A 21,241-nucleotide genomic window follows, 5' to 3' on the forward strand; every position below is an offset into this window, starting at 1 on the left:
AAGCCTAGAAATTCAATGTTGTTATTGTCTCTACTATTGGATAAACAAATGGATTTTTAACAAGTAAACAGTTTTCTCATAGTGTTATGGTTTGCACATAAAATGTGTGTCTCATGTGTGTCTGGATAGGTGGCCCCTTATTGGAGGTGCTATTTTGGGAGATTCTAAAAACTTTTGGAGACAGGGCCTTTTTGGCGGCAGTCTATAAACAAGGTCATGCCTTTTAAGATTATACCTGATAAAAATTTTTATCCTCATTCCTTGCTTTTGATATGAGGTAAAGAAGTCCCTCTGACACATATTCCCATAACCATGATGCCCTGCCAAAAATGAATGGGGCCCAACAAACATGGGCTGGGAAATAAAATAGTTACATCCTTAAGTTGTTTCTGTCATGGGCTTTCTTACAGTAATGAGAAAAGTAACTAATACACATAGTTAGACAGCTGGTGCATAGAGGTGGAACCAGGATACAAACAAAGATCAATTTGGCTCTATAACCACAGGGCTACCCAATGCTACAGAGTATAAATATGTCAGTTGTAGTCAATCTTATTCCAATTGTTATTTTCCTTTGCAGAGACTCGATTTCCTTATAAATCAGGTAGACAAAATAGTCTTATTATAGGTCATTATAAGCAGAAGATAATATATACACAAAAGGCACATATTCATTATTTTTAGAATTAACAGATGCAGGAACGATCTCTGAGAAAGATTTGTCTTGCCTACTTCAAGAAAACCTTGTCTTGCATCTGGGTGATTATAATTCTTTGATGAAACCAAAATTTCTGCTCTGGTCTCTTTGTTCCTGTCACAGTATATTTATTTTTAACTAGATAACTCACTATTTCTTCATTAAGGTCTTTTTCACTTGATATATGCAGTAAAGAAGGTCACACCAAAGTCAAATATGACCCAAGTCAATAATAGCTTTTATGACTGCATTCCAATAAAAAGACTCACTGGCCCTTGGGTTTCTGGGAAAAACTGAACTGACAGAACTGACGGGGTAAAGATGACAGGAAGATGTGGCCTTGGAAAAAAATCTAATCACCACCCTGTCTCTGTCTGGCATGGTGAAGAACAGGGTTTCTAATACCTCATTTTGAAAAAAGCCCCATTTGTAGAAAAGGACAGACCAGTGGCATTCTCTCTCCCATCCACTCATTCATTATTTAATGCAGATATTTGAAGGCCTTGCTTTATGTCAGATAACACACTAGGCACTGCAGTTAGAATTTCATAATTTATAAGAAGGGTGAGGCTTGCATATCTAGAACACAGTATGACCATTCATTGCTATGTTGTTTAAAACAATGGTACTTATAGAACCATATGTTCTTGTGTGTGTTATGTTGCTGTGAAATACTATGATGAAAAGCAATTTTGGAGATAAAGATATTTACTTTATCTTAAAGTTCTTGGTCATTGTTCATCATTGAGGAAATCAGGGCAATAGCTTAAGGAGGAAATGAAGCAGAAACCACAGAAGAACAGTGCTTACTTTCTACTGACTAGCTTTTTCTGAGTTCCTTTTATTATGTAACCCTGGATTTTCTTCCCATAATAGTACTGTCCACCATGGGCTCGGACCCCCTACATCAATTAGTATTCAAGAAAATGCCCACAGACATGCCCACAGGCCAACTTAAGTGAGCTGGTCCTTTCACTGGAATTCCCTCAGACAATTCTGTCAAGTTGATAGCTGAAGCTAACTAGGAAAACAGGTAAACTACATATACTAGACATTTTTAACGTAATTATTACAAATGATTAGAATCTATGCTTTTCAGGTTGGTCCTAAAATCCTTGGGTTCAAGTCTTAGTGCTTCAGTCTCCTGAGCAGATGAGACAATAGTTATGCACCACTGTGCTTGGCTCAAAATGACATTATTAAGTCATTTAGAGGAACATGAGAAAATGACCTTAGTATAATGTTAGTGATATTTATACATAAATAATATACAGCTTACAAAACATACAGTATGTTATAAGCAAAAAATAAATAGAGAAATTAGTAAAAAATATTTACAATGTTAACATTAGTTATTTTAACATTATTATTGAGGATGAAATTAAGGGTAATTTTTCTGATATTTTTCTCTATTATAAAAATTTTCTACAATTACATATAGCCCAAGCTAAACAGAAAAAATATGTTTATAAGAAGCATAAAATAATAATTACTGAACTAGATATATGCATAAACTCTTCATGGCACAGAAAACAGTGAAGTTTCACCTTTTGGATTTTACAGATGGACAAAAAAAATAAACTTTTCTGAGGCATCTCAGCACTCAGAGAGCTAAAGTACAACTCAAATTCATGTCACTTGAGTCTAAATTGAGACCTTCTTCTAAGCCACTGAGACTTCCAAAAAACTAGCAGAATGCCTATATATGGGATTAGTCTGCCTAGAAGGTCTCAAAGGCTCTGGCAGAATTGCAGTTCTCAACATTCTGGAAGAGTTCAGAAGTTACAACTGTGCCCAAGAATGATCTAGAGATGGGTCTCTGAGATCCAGGATAGTCATGAACCTGGAGGAAATGCATAGTAATGTAAAAATAACCTTGACTATTTGCTTTTCCACACATCAGATTTGAAGTATTTGAATTAGAAGAATGTAAGACTGGGTATGTATTTGATATTTTCATATAGATTTAGGGCATATAAGCTCAGCATTGATCTGATTTTAGTATTTGTATTTTAAATATTTGAATATTTTAATGTTTAGTATTATGTCCTTAGCATCTTTGAGTCAGTATACATACTTGAGTCCAGTTTACTTTGACATTTTTGTCTGCTCCAACTGGCATTTAGTGATTTCTTTCATTTGGCCACAAAGCTCCAACACCAATGATTTTGTAATTATACATTTATGTGTATACATGTGCAAATATAAAAGACTCTCCCAAGAACAGGCCTCTTGTTATGATTTGAAATGAAATGCTCCCCTCAGGTTTGTGTTGAATGCTTGGTCTCCAGCTGGTAGCACTATTTTGGGAAGTTCTAGAAACTATACAAGGTGAGGCCTAGCTGGAGAATACAAGTCACTGAGAGTATGTCTCTTGTCCTGCACACCCCATCTCACTTCATGTCCTCCAAGAAGCCTTGCCACGTTACCACCTACCCTGGCATTCTGCTTTCTCATGAACACAGAATCAAGGAAGCCACAGTCTATGTGCTGAAACTTCTGAACTAGTGAGCCCAAATAAATAATTACTCCCTTAATTTGTTCTGCCAAGTATTTTGTCACAGTGATGAAGATTACAAGTACTTCCTGTCTTTTATAGGATCTGTTGTTTTCATTTTCAGAAAACACATGAACTTCATTAGAGCATCTTTCTGATAATAATTATAACAATAATAATAATAAATAATTATTATATATAAATATGTACTTCAATTAGGACTTTTGAATATTTTGCCAACTTCTAGTTATATAAACTATTACTTTATGAGCATTTTTCTATTTAATAACTATGAATGGAACATTTAAAACCACATAATAGGAAAGTTATACATTAAATACTCTGTTAGGCCTATTTATATCTTTTGTATATTTAGCTGTAACTTTCTTTATGGATCTACATTTGTCCTTTTACTTGCAAATGTTCAAGATGGCTTTGCAATTTCACCAGGCTCCCACTATATCATGGAGGTCTGTGAGAAAAAAACCCACCAAGAGATCCATGTCTTGTTAATTCGTGTGTTTCTAGTGCATGTAGTAATAGTCTGCACTTAGACCACTTGGAGAATGATGAATTCAAGGAAGTTAACTTGGAAGGCTTTTTTTCTTCTCATTTTAGACTGGAGATTTTATAAAATCATTACAAAGACTAAAATAAAAAAAAATCAAGGCAATAAAAACTGCTAAAATTACCTTGGACACAGGTAGCTAGCAAACAAATTATAGTTAATATAAAGTTACAGTTTGTGGGGGTATATTATAATGATGACTTAAATATGAGGAAGTCACATGTCCCATTTCTGTCTCCAAGGGTGATGCTCCTCTAAACTACAAATTTAAATCTCCCAAGTAAGATTTGGTTGTTATTATCACAAGAAGAAGTATATGCTATAGAAAAAAATAAAAATTAATATATTTTGAAATTTTCATATACATGTTTATACATAATACATTTTCCAAACAATAGATGAAAGAGATTAGAGGTATAATCTACTGGGAACCGGAAACTGCAAAATGGCAGTTTTCTGAATTCTACAGGATCTGTGGCTTCCACCCACCCCTTCCAACCCATATCTCTTCCCCTCTCTACCCAGGGAGGAGTTCTTCTCATTATGAGATAATGATAGTGGACTAGAAGTCTGTCACTGGGTAATGATCTCCTGCAGTTAGATGAATGAGGACAGCAGACTTGAGCACCTTCAAAAATGGAACAGCAAGGGGCTGCCAAAATGTTGATTTTTCAAAGGAGGAAGCTGTAGTTCTCCTACAATATTTCATCAAACTTGAAACACTACATGGAAGAGGGCAGCAGCAGTAGGAAGAGTAAGGCCCTGCAGTAATGAGAAGACAGAGAGAAGGTTTGGGAGCACTTTACAAGACAAGGATTTTTTTAAATCCACTTTGGATTGATCTCTGCTTTTGGTAGCTGAATTGTTTTGTTTCCCAGAGATAAAAAAGTGGTGGTATAAATGTCATCCTGAAGTTAGTTTGAGTCTTGGTAGAAAAACTTTGCTGACAAATGGTTTGAATGAAGTCCTCAAGTGGCATTTAGGATAGACATGCTCTTGTTCCTACTCTTCTTGTAACTGGCAAGCCTAAGTCCTTTTGTCTATCAAATGGTACAGATGATTGGCAGGCTCTTAAGGCACAGATGCCTTTGACCTCCTTTTATTTTATAAGTAGTTCAAAGATAGGGCATTTAGTATGCAAAGTATTCAAAACCTACCCAAATGCTTCAAAGAATTACAGTATCTTAAATGAGGAAGAACCTTTAAATGTCTTGTAGTTTAACATCCTCCAGGACTCTGGAGACTCTTGGAAAATCTTTGGTAGTAGGGAGCTAAGTCATTCCCCTTTCAGGCATCCCTATGAGTTATTAGAAAGCTTTGATTGCCTTAAAGTCAGTTATTTGTTCCTTCAAATGTTGAGAACCTTTTCTCTGCCTCAACGCTTTGGGGCTAAGTGCTCTGGTCAAGAGAGAGAGTGGGGTTCTTGGGGCAGGAGACGCAAAGAATGGAGACAAGACAGGGTGTGATCAAGTCTCAAGTCTCAAGTCTCTTTTATCAAGTCTCGTTTATTGAAGGGAATTCTGAGGTATTTATACGCTTTTGCCACGTGCCTTGTAGGCGTGTGAGTACCACGTGCCTTGCAGGTGTCGATATGATGTAAGCCTTACAGGCGTCTATAGCGTGGATAGCACATGCACCGCAATGCCTTGCAGGCGTGGATAGCACGTGTGCGCCTTATAAGCATGTATGGCGTAGATAGCACGTGGACAGCACGTGAACTGCAATGCCTTGCAGGCGTGACTACCACGTGTGCCTTGCAGCTGGGGGCAGTAAACAGCAAAACAAGCTATGTGGGATATCAGAGTGTGCTTCAGCTGTTGTAGGCTATTGAAAACCAAATCTCTTATCAGGGTATATGGTTCCAGATGGCTGCAAAGATAATCTAGCTGCTTTCTGCTAAAAGTCGGCTCCCAACATTCAAATGCATTCAGTTAGCACCTAGTAAGTCAAAGACTGCATAAGGAACTGGTGCTCTGCATGTGAACCAGATCTGACCTCTTGTGTATGGCGGCTCAGCACTGAACTGGGGAGTGTGCTCAGAGGGATAAGAGGGAGTAGAGAGGGGAGTAACTCAAGACAATAATTGCATTAAGTGTTTTAGCAAAAATAGTCTGTTAAGATTTATTCACTGACAAAGAGTCAGACTGTAGCTGTGGAAGAAGGCAGAAAAAGTTGGAAAGAAAGTCTCGAGCTGAAAGGGAGTCCTGAGCTGAAGGGGAGTCCTGAGCTGAAGGGGAGTCCTGAGCTGAAGGGGAGTCCTGAGCTGAAGGGGAGTCCTGAGCTGAAGGGGAGTCCTGAGCTGAAGGGGAGTCCTGAGCTGAAAGGGGAGTCCTGAGCTGAAGGGGAGTCCTGAGCTGGGGGTAAGACAGTGAGGTGGTTTGTTATCAGAGGCTGCACAGAAAATAGTGAAAACAGACTGTGGGGACAAACTGAGTTTACATCCTGATTCTGCCACTTCTCACTGTGTGATGATCTCCAGCAAGTTTCTTTCTTTTTTATTTGAGAATTTCATGGATGTATATAATTTTTATAAAGTAAACAAAAATTGTATACAATTTAAAAGAATTAAACCAACTCCTGAGTCCCTATTCTCTAACTCCAATTTCCTATTCTCTAACTTTCAGGACCTTTCACCAGAGCTCTCCTATAACTTTATGTACTCCTTGTAAGTCCAACTGATACTGTTGACATGCACATGGTATACAGTCTCCCACAGACATGCATGGGGAGCCTACTTAGTGCTGTATCCCTAAATGAGACTGTAGGTCTTTCATGTATGAAACAGATGAGGGTTGATGAGATGGTTCAGCAGGTAAAGGTAGTTTCTGTCAAACCTGACAATTTCAGTTCTGTCTTTAGGACCCACCTGATGGAAGAAGAGATGTCACTCTGGCAACTTCTCTTCTGACCTCTCTATGCATCCCATTGCACACAGTGTCACACCATTAAATAAAAAAAGAGATGGTAAGAGTACTTAAATGATAGAATTAATATGAAGGTTATTGAGCATATTTTACATGAAGTGTATTTATGAAACTGTGCCTATACAAAGAACATGCAGCCAGCTAGCCTTATTACTAATTAAATCACACAGCTAATGTTGCAAGTAGTCATATTTGTTAGTAGAGTTATAAGAGCAGTAGAAGAACCAATTGGTATGTTTTTCATCAGATTTAAGTGATGGTGACAGCTGTATTTGTAATGGTAACACAAACATAGGTAGTAACGGTTCTGGAAGCTGTCATAGTAATACAGAGATGGGGATATGGGTCCCAAAGCAGGGGTCATGGTCAACAGAGTTCTGGGAGAGTAGTCAAAGGCCTTTGCTTTACCCTCTAGGTTGTTTCTTGTTTTTGTCTTCCTCATCATCTACTGGGCTATCATAGGATAGTGTGCAGGTACCCTTAAGAAAAGAGACAGGTTAATGGCTTACATGAAGAGGCCACCAGAAACAAAAAAGTCTGAAGAAAAGTGTTCCTCCTTTGCCAACCATGTCTTTAAACATGGAATGAGGATGAAGTATCAAGAAAGTACATTACAGATACAATTAATAAAGAGATTAAAGGTCACAGAAGAAGGAAAGAATTCTGGATGAGGACAGCAGGTTGAAGGAAGAAGCTAATTAACTCTTGGCAAATATATCCAGGAATCAGTGGAAAATGAAAGATGGCTGAGTAATTTTATTTCCTCAGAGCTACAAGGTTCAATATTAAGACTTAAGACCAAATCTGTCTGCCTGTCCTAGTTAACATTAATTGTAAACTAAATTTTGCCTAAAATCACCTGAGGAAGGAATCTCAAATCTGCCTTTATTGGGTTGATCTGTGGGCATGAATGTAAGTGATTAGTAACTGATGCGTATGAACTCAGCCACTGTGGGTGACACTGTCCTTATGCAGATGGTTCTGGGATACGTAGATGACTAGCTAATTATGAGCCTGTGAGCAAGCCAGAGAGTGATCCAGAGAGCAGCATTCCTCCATGGGCTGTATTTCAAGTGCCTTCTTAAGTTCTTGCCCTTACTTCTCTCAATGATCAAGTTTTGACTAGAAATAATCCAAATAAACCCTTTCCTCCTCATTTTGCTTTTGGTCAGAGTGTTTTATTAAAACAACGGATAAATAGGTAACACACTGCCAAAAGTCCATTGCAAGTGCCTACTGTGGGTATCATATGTGGCTCTACAGTTTAGAGTCAGAATGCTGCCCTAGATGATTAGTCATCATGGAAATACCTAGATGTATAAATTCCATATATTCAAAAAATTTAAAAGTGCATAGTAGGTCCGACATTGTTTTGAAAACCATAAATTAATCTCAGTTAAAAGCTTTAGGAATGCCACTAAGAACACCTTCTCCTCTTTTTCCCATTCTCTCCTTCTACAGGGAACATCCAGTGGCCAAAGGAGGAAGCCAGCTCAGTGCCAAAAGAGAGAGGCAGTTTTATCATTGGACTTCAGGGTAGGGGCTACACTCTTGCAGCTGGAATGAAAACTTAATCAACATTCATATTAGTGTATCCATGTTTTCAGGGGCTGAACTCAATTAAAAATTTCAACTAGAATTTTGGCACAGGTAGCTTGAGACAGGATTTGATGGTTCTGGGCTCTCACCCCAATTTTAATATGCTTTCCTGGAAAGAGATATCTGGGTCAGATGGACTTAGAGATCAATTTAGATCCTTGGCATAAAAATGTAATAAAGTTCTGCTTGGGATTCCATAGCAATTCAGTTAAATTTCAGAATCAGCTGTCTCCATGGGTCTCTTTTTCCCTTGATTTACTGTTTTCCTTGCATTTGATGTCATTTAAAAAGGGATGGTATAGTGCAGAAGCATTGAACACATAATCACACAAATCTAGCTTCATCTACTAGATATATGAACTAGATCTAAAACTAGATGTAGTTTTTTCACTTGTACAATTGACATTAATGTATATATAACACATTATATATATTATATATAAATACACAATACATTATACATAACATATATTTATATGCATACACACATACACACACACACACACACACACACACACACACACACACATATATATATGTATATATATATGAGACTGGTAAACAATATTTTCTTTGCTATGAGACTTTCTATGATAGGTTCTAGCAGGTTATTCTATGTAACACATTAGTTTATAACTTCAGACCAGGCTTTAGGCCTCAACAGTGGCTTTAATGAAATAGCCAGTTATGAATCCTGATTTCAGATTGATTTATCTGTCTTGCTTACTCTCATCAACAACCTTCCTCATCTCTGGATCCATTTTTTGCTCTTTTAGTTGGTGCATTCATAAAATTGCATAGTTCAGCATACCTCCAGTCCATTCTGGATACAACAAAGATATCCTTTGACAATACAATATGGGTCTCACTTCTCACATAATGTTTTCTCAGTGCTGTGAGGTAAAAACTCAATTGCCTACCATGGTCTAGAAGACCCAGCATCATTTGGGTCTATTTACTATTAAAGCCTAATCTTTTTATGCTGGCTTTAGCCATACTCATGTCTTTTTAGTTCAACACATGCCACTGAACCTTCTGGTGTCTAGTCTTTGACCCCATTGTCTTTGACTTCTACAATAATCTTTTCTACCTACTTATGCAGATGAGATGGCACTATATAGGATGGGCTGGCATGGAACTTACTATATAATTCAAGATGGCCTGATCACAGAGATCTACCTGCATCTGCTTCCAGAGTGAGGGCATTAATAGTATGTGCCACCATGTCTTGTTCTCATTCCTCCTTTTAACTCAACTTGCCCTTCATAACTCAGTCCAAAAGTCATATCCTTACAATGGTCACCATTGAATTTGAAAATCACAATCAAGTTTTCTAATATATACTATGTAACAACTTCGGTTACTATATACTTGATTAATGCCTGTCTTAGCTATAATCTTCACGGAGGAAGATATATTTCTTCCCCAAAGTATTCTCAATAGCTGGCAAATTGTTCAGAGTTGTCAGTATTGAGAGGTGGCATTCTAACACTGGGACTCCTTTGTGGTTTGGCCTGGAACCACTTACCTTTACCCACTTCTGAATTCTAGTGTTTTGCAGACTCTCCAGGCTGCTTACCTCCTGACTCACTTCTAATCTCACCGTTATTTTTTCTCTATCAGTTAGACTTGATAACCAGAAACACATCTGATTCTGCCATCTACAGCTTTTTTTTCTGATCTTGTCATCACCTCAAGGAAAGGAAATCAGCAAATATCTTCTCGGTGTTCCTGGCATAGGCACAGGCCTCATGGTTAGTACTGTCAGATCCGTGCATAGCTCTGTTGTCCCAGGGCTTTTGCCTGCCCAACTTAAATTTATTGAGCTACGACTGAAGATTTGGAATTCTCAGGTCGTCCTAACACTAGACCTGGATGCCTGGCTGGTCTCTCTTGAGTCCCCCTAGATCAACGTCATCAGCCTCCTTTTATCTTGCTTGTTGCAGTGGGGCCCAAATATGATCATGCACAGAAAGAAGCTTTGTAAACTTGAAAAGACCAGACACATGTAAGAGATTAAGTGCTTAGTTCAAGCTCTCTTTAATTCACAATCCAGGTTTTTGCTTGGCACACTCTGCCATCTGGAGAAAGTTCCTATTTCTTTCTTTCCTAGTGTCATTACAATCAATGTTTCTCTTCTCCCTCTCTTGCACCAGCGCAGATAGAACATGTGTTCTTCCCATTGTACATGGCAGATCTGCTGTCAATAAGCCATGGAGCCCACTAATTTTTCAGCTCGTGTTAATATACAATATTATTTACTACACAGAGCTTCCTGACAGCCATCCAGAGAGCCAACACCACCATTACAGTAAATCTGGATGTGAGCAGAAGCGTTCATGTTGGTGATTACTTAAGGGTGGGGAATGACAGCTCTAGGACCCGCTCTGCACTCATGCTCTCATTTTTCATCTGTTGGATTAGGAGCTAGATGAGCAAGCAACACAGTGCTCTTACACTGATTAAAAGGTTTCACCCATGTAAAAAAAGACTTATTGTAATGGTACACAATAAATATTTGGTTGTTACCATTTTGAAACAAATGCTCCCATTTTACAAAGGTCATGGGATATAAGATGGTTGTTTGTTTATGCAATCATTTATTCTATAATAACTTTCTAAATGTCTACTATAGGCCAGACACTGAACCAAAGTTAAACAATCTGTCCAGGGCAAAATGGAGACTTTATGGCAGACCTAGGATGCCAATAATAACAACAATTATTATTTGCAGAGAATCCTCTTTAAAGCTATAATTGGTTAATTATTTTATATACACAGAAGGTAATATTTATTGTAACCCTAGAAGATAACAATATTAAGCCAATTTTTAAAACAATTAATTTTTATAATGACCAAAAAAAAAAAAAAAAAAAAACTTTGGGAAACTTATGCCAGTCTTTTCTAAAGGGTTGTGTGGGGAAATGGAAGATACTATTGAGATACAGAGGCCAATAAATGATGAGCTAAAAATAATCTTGGACATGAATTTTCTAAAGAAAGTTAAGCAACAACTCCAAAAACAGAGGCAGTTAAGTGTAATAGTTATCTATTTCTAATATCACCAGGAAACAGCAAGGTAGGTTTGGGAACCAGAATCCTCACTCATAAAATTAAGGATAACCATCCTTCCTTTGTGATGCTACTGTGCAGATCAGATTACTAGAAGTATAGACAAGCTCTCACTCCATGTATCCTTTCACGCACCCATGTCTCTGAGATATCAGTCCAAACGTTACCTTCTTAGAGAACCCACCCTACCTGCTGTCTGCGGGCACCTTACACTACCTTGTTATTTTCTGCATTTGATCAGACTATCTGACATGACATCTGTAGTCCATTTGCTTGATATCTGAGTGAGCAAATGTGTGACTTACACTCCTTTTGATTCCCATTCTTGTACTTTTCTCTCTATATGCAGTCAGCCATCTTGCTTAGGAAAGAGTACAGGAGTAAGTCCAAAGAAGAACAACACTTCCTACCTGACTCCACAGAGGAACTTCACCCCAGGGACTCTTCCACTTAAGGAGTCCTTCCCACCAGCTGAACCATACACAGGAGATTATATAGCAGCTTCCTGCTTCCTTTCTGCCCAACTACTTGTTGGTTGCCCTGAGACCTGAACAAGAAATCTACACATTATAGGATCTACTGTCCCAGGAAGCAGAGCCTTTTCGAGTTCAGTTTAACTATGGGAATTTCACAGACAATTGGGCTGAAGTGGATAGGGAACCTACATTCCTGAAGCTTTTCTTTCCCCCTTTAAAAGCTGCATTATTTCACTTTAATTTTGGTTTTTCATATAAATGAGTTATGAAATTCATGAAAGGGAAGTAACCAGAAGAGGAGACATCCTGTTTCTCAATGAATTTGTGACAATAGAGTTGATATTTCTGAACATCTCTTTAGATGTCAAAGGATCACGGATGTTCTTTTAATGTTATGAGGTCAAAAAGGTTTTCCTGATGTGTACTTGCAGCAGATGAGACCCAGGAGAAAGATGTTGTTTTCTGTAATTACATGGTTGCCAGGGAAACTGTGTACAGAACTTAGCCTAAGCACTGGTTAAAAAATAAAGCACCTTACAGATTTGTGCAAGATTAATTCAAAGAGTCTGGGCCAATCATGGCACCAAGGGATCATTGTGGCATTGTAAGTATTTCTTAAGTATGCAGGGAGTGACACTCAAGATCACCTTTCAGGCGTTTTCTGCCGAGAACCATTTTAATGAGTGTTTTCTAGAAATGGAAGTCTTTAGGTAAAATTTTAATGCTCCCACAACTCCTTTGCCAAAATAAAAGAAAATGACAAAAAATATAAAAAGGCAACAAACAAGTATGCTTGATTGTAGTTTACACATGCATCCAATGTTAGAAAACACTAATTTTACAATTCAAAAGAGGATTTTTTTTCTCCTCTTAAATATTTCACACAAAGATTATATTTGGTTTGCTTTCAAGAACTGAATTATTTTCAAGTTGTTTTAAGTACATTACCTTCACTGAGAACTGCTGTTCTCTCCTATAGAGTTAATCATTCTTTCTCTTTTCATAATTATCTTATAGACATTAATATATCATTAACATATTAATTATATTATTAATTAATAATGTCAATAGACTATACATAAAATACCATATATATGCACATATCTGAATATATGTGTATGTGGGCCATACATTCATAGATATGGCACTTAGCATTTGACAGGTATTTAATAACTAGAAAAGTAGAAAATTTTAGAGATTAAATTCAATTTTTATTTAGTGCAGAATTCTTTCTAAAATATAATTGCTATCCAAATTTCCTTAAACTTACCCAGGGACAGAGAGCTCACTACATTACTTGATAGTCTGTACCACTAGCAGACACTGGACTCTTTTTCATTATGGTAGACTTGCTTCCATGATATTATTCATCAGACTTTGTGAGAACACAGTGAAGCAACACTCCATGTGTTAATGAGGCAGCTCTGTGTGATGATGGACAAGTACTTCCTCATTTCTGGTTTTCAGTTTGTAGTACATTACGTGAGGACAGTAAAAGTCTTTCCGTTTTCTTGTCAATACTTCTGCTTAAGATCAAAATGGAATGACAAACAGGAAACTAGTTTGGAATCTCTAAAGCATCACACATCATGACTATCACTGTGGTTCCCAGTTTTCCTCACTTTACCTGGCTGGATCAGAACAGTCTGTCTCTGCTTGGGGTAAAAGGGAGGAAAATGGCCATTTGCTGGTTCAGCTCTTTATAGTCCCAAGGCCAAGAAACTGGTCTTTATTTCTTGGTTCTGCTCCCTGTTTTTGCTCAGCCTGAGTCTTTGCTTCTCTCTCTAGGTTCCTTTCTCAATGTTGCTCACCCATGTACTTAAATGCCGTTTTGACGAGGTAGCCTATTTTGGTAAGTGCCTCAGGGGAGCTGCAGAAAGGTTTAATTCCCTTTCTTTTCTCTAATGTTTATCTAATGGTAAAGGATTGAGAATAGGTTTGATATCCCTAGAGATTCTAGGCTGAATGATTCCGTAATATATGTGTCTAGGGGACGGCTACAAGACAAAGCTTTCTGAAGGAAGTATGTGAGGATGTACATCCATGCCAGGTGGGGCACTCATCAGGAGGCATCCTCAGAGCTGAATACAGGAAATCATGTATGAACCATAGGATTAGAGATGAGCACAGCCAGGTGACATTACTGCTCCACAAGGCATCTGCTGTCCAAGTGTAGGTATTGAGCCTTCCTGCTCAAAAGAGAAGATTGAAAGATATATTCTACTCTCATCTGAGACAGGAGAGGGACACTTTTCGGAATCTCTGGAATTTCAAACTGAATATACAAGTAAGGCCTTTCACAGGTCTCCCTCTACCTCCTTTCCCTGCAGCACTATCCATCCCACGATGCTGTCACCTTTTACCTGGTGCCTTAGTCCACACACTTAGGAGTCCTCTGAGAAATATTCATGACTGTCATCCCCACAACTAGGCTTGAAAGAAGACTTCAGCTCCTACAACCTCAACTTCATTTGATTTGATTCAATCCCTGGTCCCAAGTTTTATGATTTGAACTTTACACTCTGTTACATTATCCATCCCTCTGAGTTCCCTTTTTTACAATTATGCTTCCAGTGTGTAGGTATATTTGAACCACTGAGTCTTGCATCCTGCTTCTAGAAGCCAACTTTAGATTTCATATTTTTATTTGTCAATTAATTTAGTTAACAAATATGGTGACTATTCAAAGTTCTTAGAGTTCCAATGGTTCATTGCTATGGAGTTAATCAATTTGGATTACAACCTCTTTAGTTTTTCAAACCCACACATTTGAATATAGGATCCATTTTACTTTTGATTCAAATCTGTTTTCTACTGATATTCTAGAATGTTGTTTCTAAAATAAAAATTATACTATTGGCCTGCCTGAAATTCACTAGTGTCTCTTCATTGGCTGATTCAGTGTGAATAAAGCTGTACTTTATAACTTCCCACTTCTCCCTACCTTCCTTTACTGGATCTCCTTTGGGAGGAGGGCTGACTTATCTGTGCCAATGAACAAGAATCAGTCTTCTGCCCATCTGTGCTCCCTATCTTTGTGGGGGTGCCTGTGGAAAGCACAGCCTTAAATTTGTTCTCTGTCTTTCTTTTCTGCCTGTGACTGGGATGGTGTAATAGTTATCTAGAGTTTGGCATATGCTGTCACCCACTTCAGTCATGCTCTCTAACCCAGCTTTCCCAAGCAGTGATTTCCTTGACTCCATCTCTCAGTCAAACTTGAGCTTGCAAGAGGAGCAAGGTTTGAATTATTGTGTTCCTCAAGCCACATCACTAAGGACTTCATTCAGGTTCTCCAGTCTTGTACAAAGTATGAAAAGGTCTATGTCACTCTTATGTCAGGACTGAGCATTTGCTTTTCTAGAACTGTTTAAATCTTATACTTAGTTCTCTTTTTTGGGAAGTAACCTTCTATGAAAACAAACTAGGCTTCATGGCAATCTTATCCAGGCATGTAGAAGCAGGTTTGCATCAGGTCTGCTCTCTGAGTAGCAGGTTCAACAGAACTGATATTACTCCCCCTAGCCACATATAGCTAAGAGAGCTGCAGAATAACATCCGATACTGGTATCAAAGTGGCTTTGAGTTCTCCAGTAGATAGAAGTTGAGCATTTGCTGGTATTGAAGAGGCCATCCCCAATCTGGCTAGGACACTTGCTTGGGTACATGAGAAAAAGTGAATTACTCTGGTCACATTTATAAATAATAGTGGAAAAGGGATTTATAATTGTTTTCAAAGAGCTTCTTCTTTTCTTCATCTTATATTTGCAGAAAATCATGGTTTCAGATGAAGCACCATGGCCTCAGTGACTGCTGAGATTCAGAGCAATGCTGTGGTGGGTCCCTTAGAATTGGAATCACAAGGTCCTTGGGAATTTCTATTAACAGAATGTCTGGACAGAGCACTGTACTTCTGAAAACACGAGTTATCATAATTGGAAGGAAATCTGACATATATACTGTCCACCTACCCCCTTGGTAGATGGATAAATGTAATTTTTTTCCTGAGGTCTTTAAGTTAGGCTGACAGAGAACAGACAAGATTTTAACTAAGTCTCCAACTCCCAGTCTAAAGCTACTTTTAGAACACACAGCCCATTGTGAAGATGAGACTATTAACCCTAGAATGGTAGAGTATATTATTTGATGTGTCACAGCTGAACAATGGAAAAATTAAAATTAATGGTGGAGGATAGGATGAGGGAAAGTTATGCTTCCAGCTATGATAAACTTAGGCCTTTGATGTTTAGATATTATTAGTAATATTTTTGCTTTACAGGTTCACCACCACTATATTAATACTACTATTTTCATTGTGCAGAATGCCTGTAAGAAATATAGTACTTAGAGACCTCTTGTTCTAATTTTGGGTTTCAAGTATATGCTGCCATTTACTAGCTGCTACTCCAGAGCCCAGTATCTGTTAAGTTGCTTTCAAACATTTGATTTTTGAAATTATTATTTATTTGTAATCAATAAATAGCTTTTGATAAATTTAATGAAAATTTAAAAAGCGAATAATATCAAGCCCTACCTTAGGCAATTATGAAGTTCATATATTCAGTACTAAGGTGGGGGCTTTGTAGACTCCCAGAACATAGGTAAAGTGTTGACAAGGTGATCCATGTGAGAACACTGATTGTAGGCAGCCAGTGCTAGAGTCCCCGCAGACTCTGCTACTTCTGATTAGTAGATTAGTTGGGTGATGGCTTCTCAAAGTACTGGTATGGGTGACAGAGAGACCTGGGTTTGTGTTATCATTCTCCTATCATTAATACTTTTGGCTAAATTCACCTTTAAATTTAATTTCTTTAAATCTCAGTTTCCTCATTCTTAAAGTTAGGTCATTATAATCTACCTTTCTAAGGTTACTGGAAGGATTAAAAATAAAGCACTTGAAGGCACACTACTCAACTAAGATTAGTTATACTTCCTATTCCTAAATTATGATCAATGAACATATACTACTGACTAAAGTGATGGGCTTTATACAAACCAAATCATTATGCCTTGAACATCTACCTTCCTATGCTATGCTGAGAACTGCTCACCAATATGAAAAAAAATCAATTTGATATTTGCCATAGAGTTACAGTATCTTGAGACTCAAAGGTTATATTTATAATAAGTGATGTGAATGGGGAAAATCAGGATTATATTAGAGAGCAGGATGACCCACTTTGGAATAGGTGGGTGGAGATGGCTCTTCTGAGAAGGTGATATCTCAGCTAACATTGAGAAGTCAATGATGCGAAGGGGTGAAATATTGTTCCAAAGAGTGTTGGGGGCCGACTTTTAGCAGAAAGCAGCTATCAGCTTTGCAGCCATCTTGAGCCATATACCCTGACTTGAGACTTAGATTACAATAGCCTACAACAGCTGAGCACACTCCAATAATCTTGGTTTAGATACCTTGGGTGTGTGAGATTAAAGGTGTGTGAGATTAAAGGTGTGTGACTTAAGAGTGACCTAGAGATCAGATTTAGAGACAAGACCTAAGGGCATGATTATAGGTGTGACCAAAAGGCATGGCTTAGAAGTGAGACATATAAAAGGCAGAGGCAGACAGGAGAGAATCAGACATAGCAGAGAGAAGACAGAGAAACAGTACAACTTGGAGGAAAATAGATTACTTGACATTAGGTAGAAGACACTTGGCTCTAGAGAGAATCAGACACAGCAGAGAGAAGACAGAGAAGCAGACATTAGGGAGACACAGAAGAGAGAAAGAGACACTTTAGAGAGAACAACTTGGAGTTAGTTATTAGACATTAGGCACTTGGCACTTGGAAGAAGTAACTTGGGACTTGGAGGCACTAGAACTAGGGACTAAGAACTTAGGACTTGGGACTTGGAGAGAAGAAGAGAGACTGAAGAATAAACGGGATTGAAACACACTCTGTCTGGTCTCCATTCTTTGAGTCCGCCCTCACTCTCTCTCTCTTGCTGAACCCTGACCCGCGGACCAGAGCAGCAGCTTGGGCCAGGATACAGTGGCCGCCAAACGCCTGGCAGCCCCGGCCTCAACATTTTGCTTGGGCCGTGACATTTTTTGGCCGCCCGAATGTGGGGCTAGTGCGGCTCTCAACATTTTTAGGCCGCCCAAAGTGGGGCAGCCTAGGCCCCAACATTTTTGGCGCCCGAACAGGGACTAGTGCGGTTCTCAACAAAAGAGGGGATTCAACAGCTACAAAAGAATGAGATTGGGATATCTCTCAAAACCAGTCCTCTGCCTATGCCCACACAGACTCTATCATTCCTCCAATAGTATGACTCTACATTCCTTTCTCAAAAATGCTTCATTAGAAGTCTTTTTTCCATCTCTCCGTCAGAATATTATCCTCCAAATGTTACATCTCAAACACCAGTTAATCGGGGTTCCCCAAGCAGACATAGTCTTTCTGCCAGGGTCTCCATAAATGTTTAAGTTTATTTTTGTAACAGTGTGTGACAATGAATGCACAGGAGTTGTTCTTTAGACTGTGGAACAGGCCCATGGAACTTTAAAACAATATCTTCATAAAATAAAAAAAAGTGGGAAATATACCCCTGTACACCACAAATTTATTTAAATCATGTTCTTTTTATTTTTTATTTTAATTTTTTTTAAAAAATTGGATGCCAAGGAACTTTCTGCTGAGTGTCTATGGCACTCTACAACTAGGCATACCTATGCATAGCCAAAAGTGAAGGATCCACTTACTGGCATAAGGCATGATCCCGATCAGGTATTAAATATGGGGAAGAGGACATGTTTGTGTTTTTTCTAGAGGATGCTGAAGGAGCATGGTGGCTGCCAGAGCGATGAGTGAGACATGCTGATGCCAGGACAAAGAATGATGCTAACCTGTGAGCTTGCTGAGTTCTGTGACAATGGTGACTGGGAAGCTGTATTGGATATAAGTTCCTGACCCAGCATTGCTTACCTATACTCCTGATGGAACAAGCTGCCTTGCCACAAGTTCTTAGACCTTGTGGAACAGAATATCAAAAGGAGAAGTTATAATGACTCTTGTATTGCTATTAAATGTGACAAGTTATTCAGACACAATCACGGACTGGTCTGGATTGGTCAATCCAATATCGGAAATAACAGTATTCATTAGGAAGTCTGGTTCTGGACATTTTCAGAGACATATATGGAAATTAGCTGCAGTTCTGTATGATGTTACATTAGCAAGAGATAAAGTTGGGGCAGGATCTGAATTTCAAACAGGTGTTAGCACATGTGTTAAGGCTCTTTTAATTGTCAAGTTAAAAATACTTTTGTTTCTTCTACAGTATTTCATATAAGTTGCATTGATTGTACACCTTCTAATTGTGTTTACGTTTTGAAATTCAGCATGTCAGTTATGGAGGTCTATCAACCAGAGTTTGTTTAAGTGCCCAGAGTATCACAAAGCCTTGGTATTCTAAAAATAGCTTGCAAGTACTGGAAGAAATGAGTCAGGTTTCAAGAAGAAGCAAGAGGGTAGTGGGCTTGACTATTGCTCATATAACAGCTTTAATTACTAGCTAGCACCACTGCTTCTACAATTGCTGTGACACAAGAAGTTAAGACAGCAACTTTTGTTAATCATTTAGCAAAATTGTTAGTAACGTGTTGAATACACAAGAGGATTTAGATAGGTATTCAGAAGAAGGGATTGATCCTATTCAAATTACTGGAAGGAGTTTCAGAATTTAAGGGTAAGTAGCCATCTTGACTGTTGTGCCAAATACCATAGGATTCATTTTAGTTCTAAAATTTACAGTGGTAGTCAATATAATTGGGAAGAAGTTTAATGATACTTGCAGTGCATTTGGCATAATTCTAACACCTCTCTGGATGTTTTAATGATACATAAGGAACTTACGAATTTCAAGATGCTGCTTTGCTGAGCACTGATGCAGTAGATACTGCAGATAAAATTACCCATGGCCTGAGGTCAGTATTTCTATTTTGGTCAAGCTTCAAGAATGTCATATATAGCTTGATCATGCTAGCTCTTTTTGTCCTGGGAATACTTTTATTCCTGCCCATTGTGTTAAAGTGTATCTTTAACAACATCAACATGTTGGTAGCCAAAGTACATGGCTTAAACCTGAAAATGAACCCCTAGACAGAGTTATTAAATTAACAGGCTGGCAAGCCAAGGATGGGTAAGATTCTGCACAGAGCCTTGCCAACCTAAGACATAAGTGCATTGCCTTTGATAATGCATATTCTATGATGTGTAAAGAAGACATTCTTGTCAGAACAACCTAAAACAGGCTCAGTCTTGTTAATGAAATAAAAAAATGGGGAGAGGCATAGAGCCTTTGAGGCTGCTTGGCAAGAACCTGACATGGGCCAAGGACAAGAAAATGGGCTGCTTGGCAGGAATATGATATTGGTCAAGGACAAGGAAGTAGGATTCAGGCAGGAATCTGACATTAGGCTAGAACAAAGAAGTAATTTCAGGTAGGAATCTAAATTGTAGGCTAGAACAAAGAAGTAATCTCAGGCATGAATCTAAATATTAGGCTAAACAAAGAAGTAATTTTAGACAGGAATATAAATTTTAGGCTTGAACTAGGAAGTAGGCTTCAGACATGAAAATGACCTTGGGCTAGGACAGGGAAGTAGGCTCAGATACTTCGATCATCCTGATAAGCCCTTAGAAACAGTGATCATGGGAGTGTTCATGTAATTGGGTTTAATGCCTTGTTCTTTCTTTGACTATTTGTGTTTATTGTCTTGCTTTTTCCTTGACTATTTGCACCTATTGTATTGTTAGACCCTCAACCTAGAACTGACCTTAATAGTTACATGTAATTAAAATGGTATAAAAGCATAAAGGAGGAGGGGTGATGGGATAGGGGGTGCTAGGGAGGGGAAATGGGGAAAGGGGATGATATCTGTATTGTAAATAAATAAAGTATCCAATAAAAATATTAAAAAAGAAGTCGCTCTTTAGACTTATGCTGTGTCACGATTGATGTCAAATATTTGCTCAGAATCATTGCATTTGCTTTTGGTCAAAACCTGATGAGATGGGATCTGTTTTTATTATTTTATTCTGCAGAAAATAAAGCTAAATTTTAGTTACATACCCTAGTACCTGGACATTGAGTCTGGATTAGAACCCACGAATTTTGCCCTCAGATGCCCAAATTTGAAGACTTTCTACTACGATAAAATACTATCACTCCACTAGATCCAGATATCCTTGCAGATGAGGTTTGGGGTGATCCATCATCAGGATTTCCTTAGCACACATAAAAATCTTTGGCACAGAAGAATTAACTGTTGCTAAAAGAATATTTTGGCCATTATAAACCCTGACTTATGAGGATAAAAATCACAAAATATGTAAACAGGTCTTTCCCTTCAGCCTTCAGGCTGAGCCTGTACTGTGGCCTCTGCTGATCTGATTTGTGCTACGATTG

General features: G+C 38.2%; 1 protein-coding gene across 1 annotated transcript in view; it reads right to left on the reverse strand.

Annotated features, from left to right (window-relative positions):
• LOC117709061 (AGBL carboxypeptidase 4) overlaps positions 1–21,241 on the reverse strand; it is a 959,025-nt gene that overhangs the window by 213,554 nt on the left and 724,230 nt on the right. The window lies entirely within an intron of this gene.

The sequence above is a fragment of the Arvicanthis niloticus genome, chromosome 5, assembly GCF_011762505.2.
Source record: "Arvicanthis niloticus isolate mArvNil1 chromosome 5, mArvNil1.pat.X, whole genome shotgun sequence".
NCBI lineage: Eukaryota > Metazoa > Chordata > Mammalia > Rodentia > Muridae > Arvicanthis > Arvicanthis niloticus.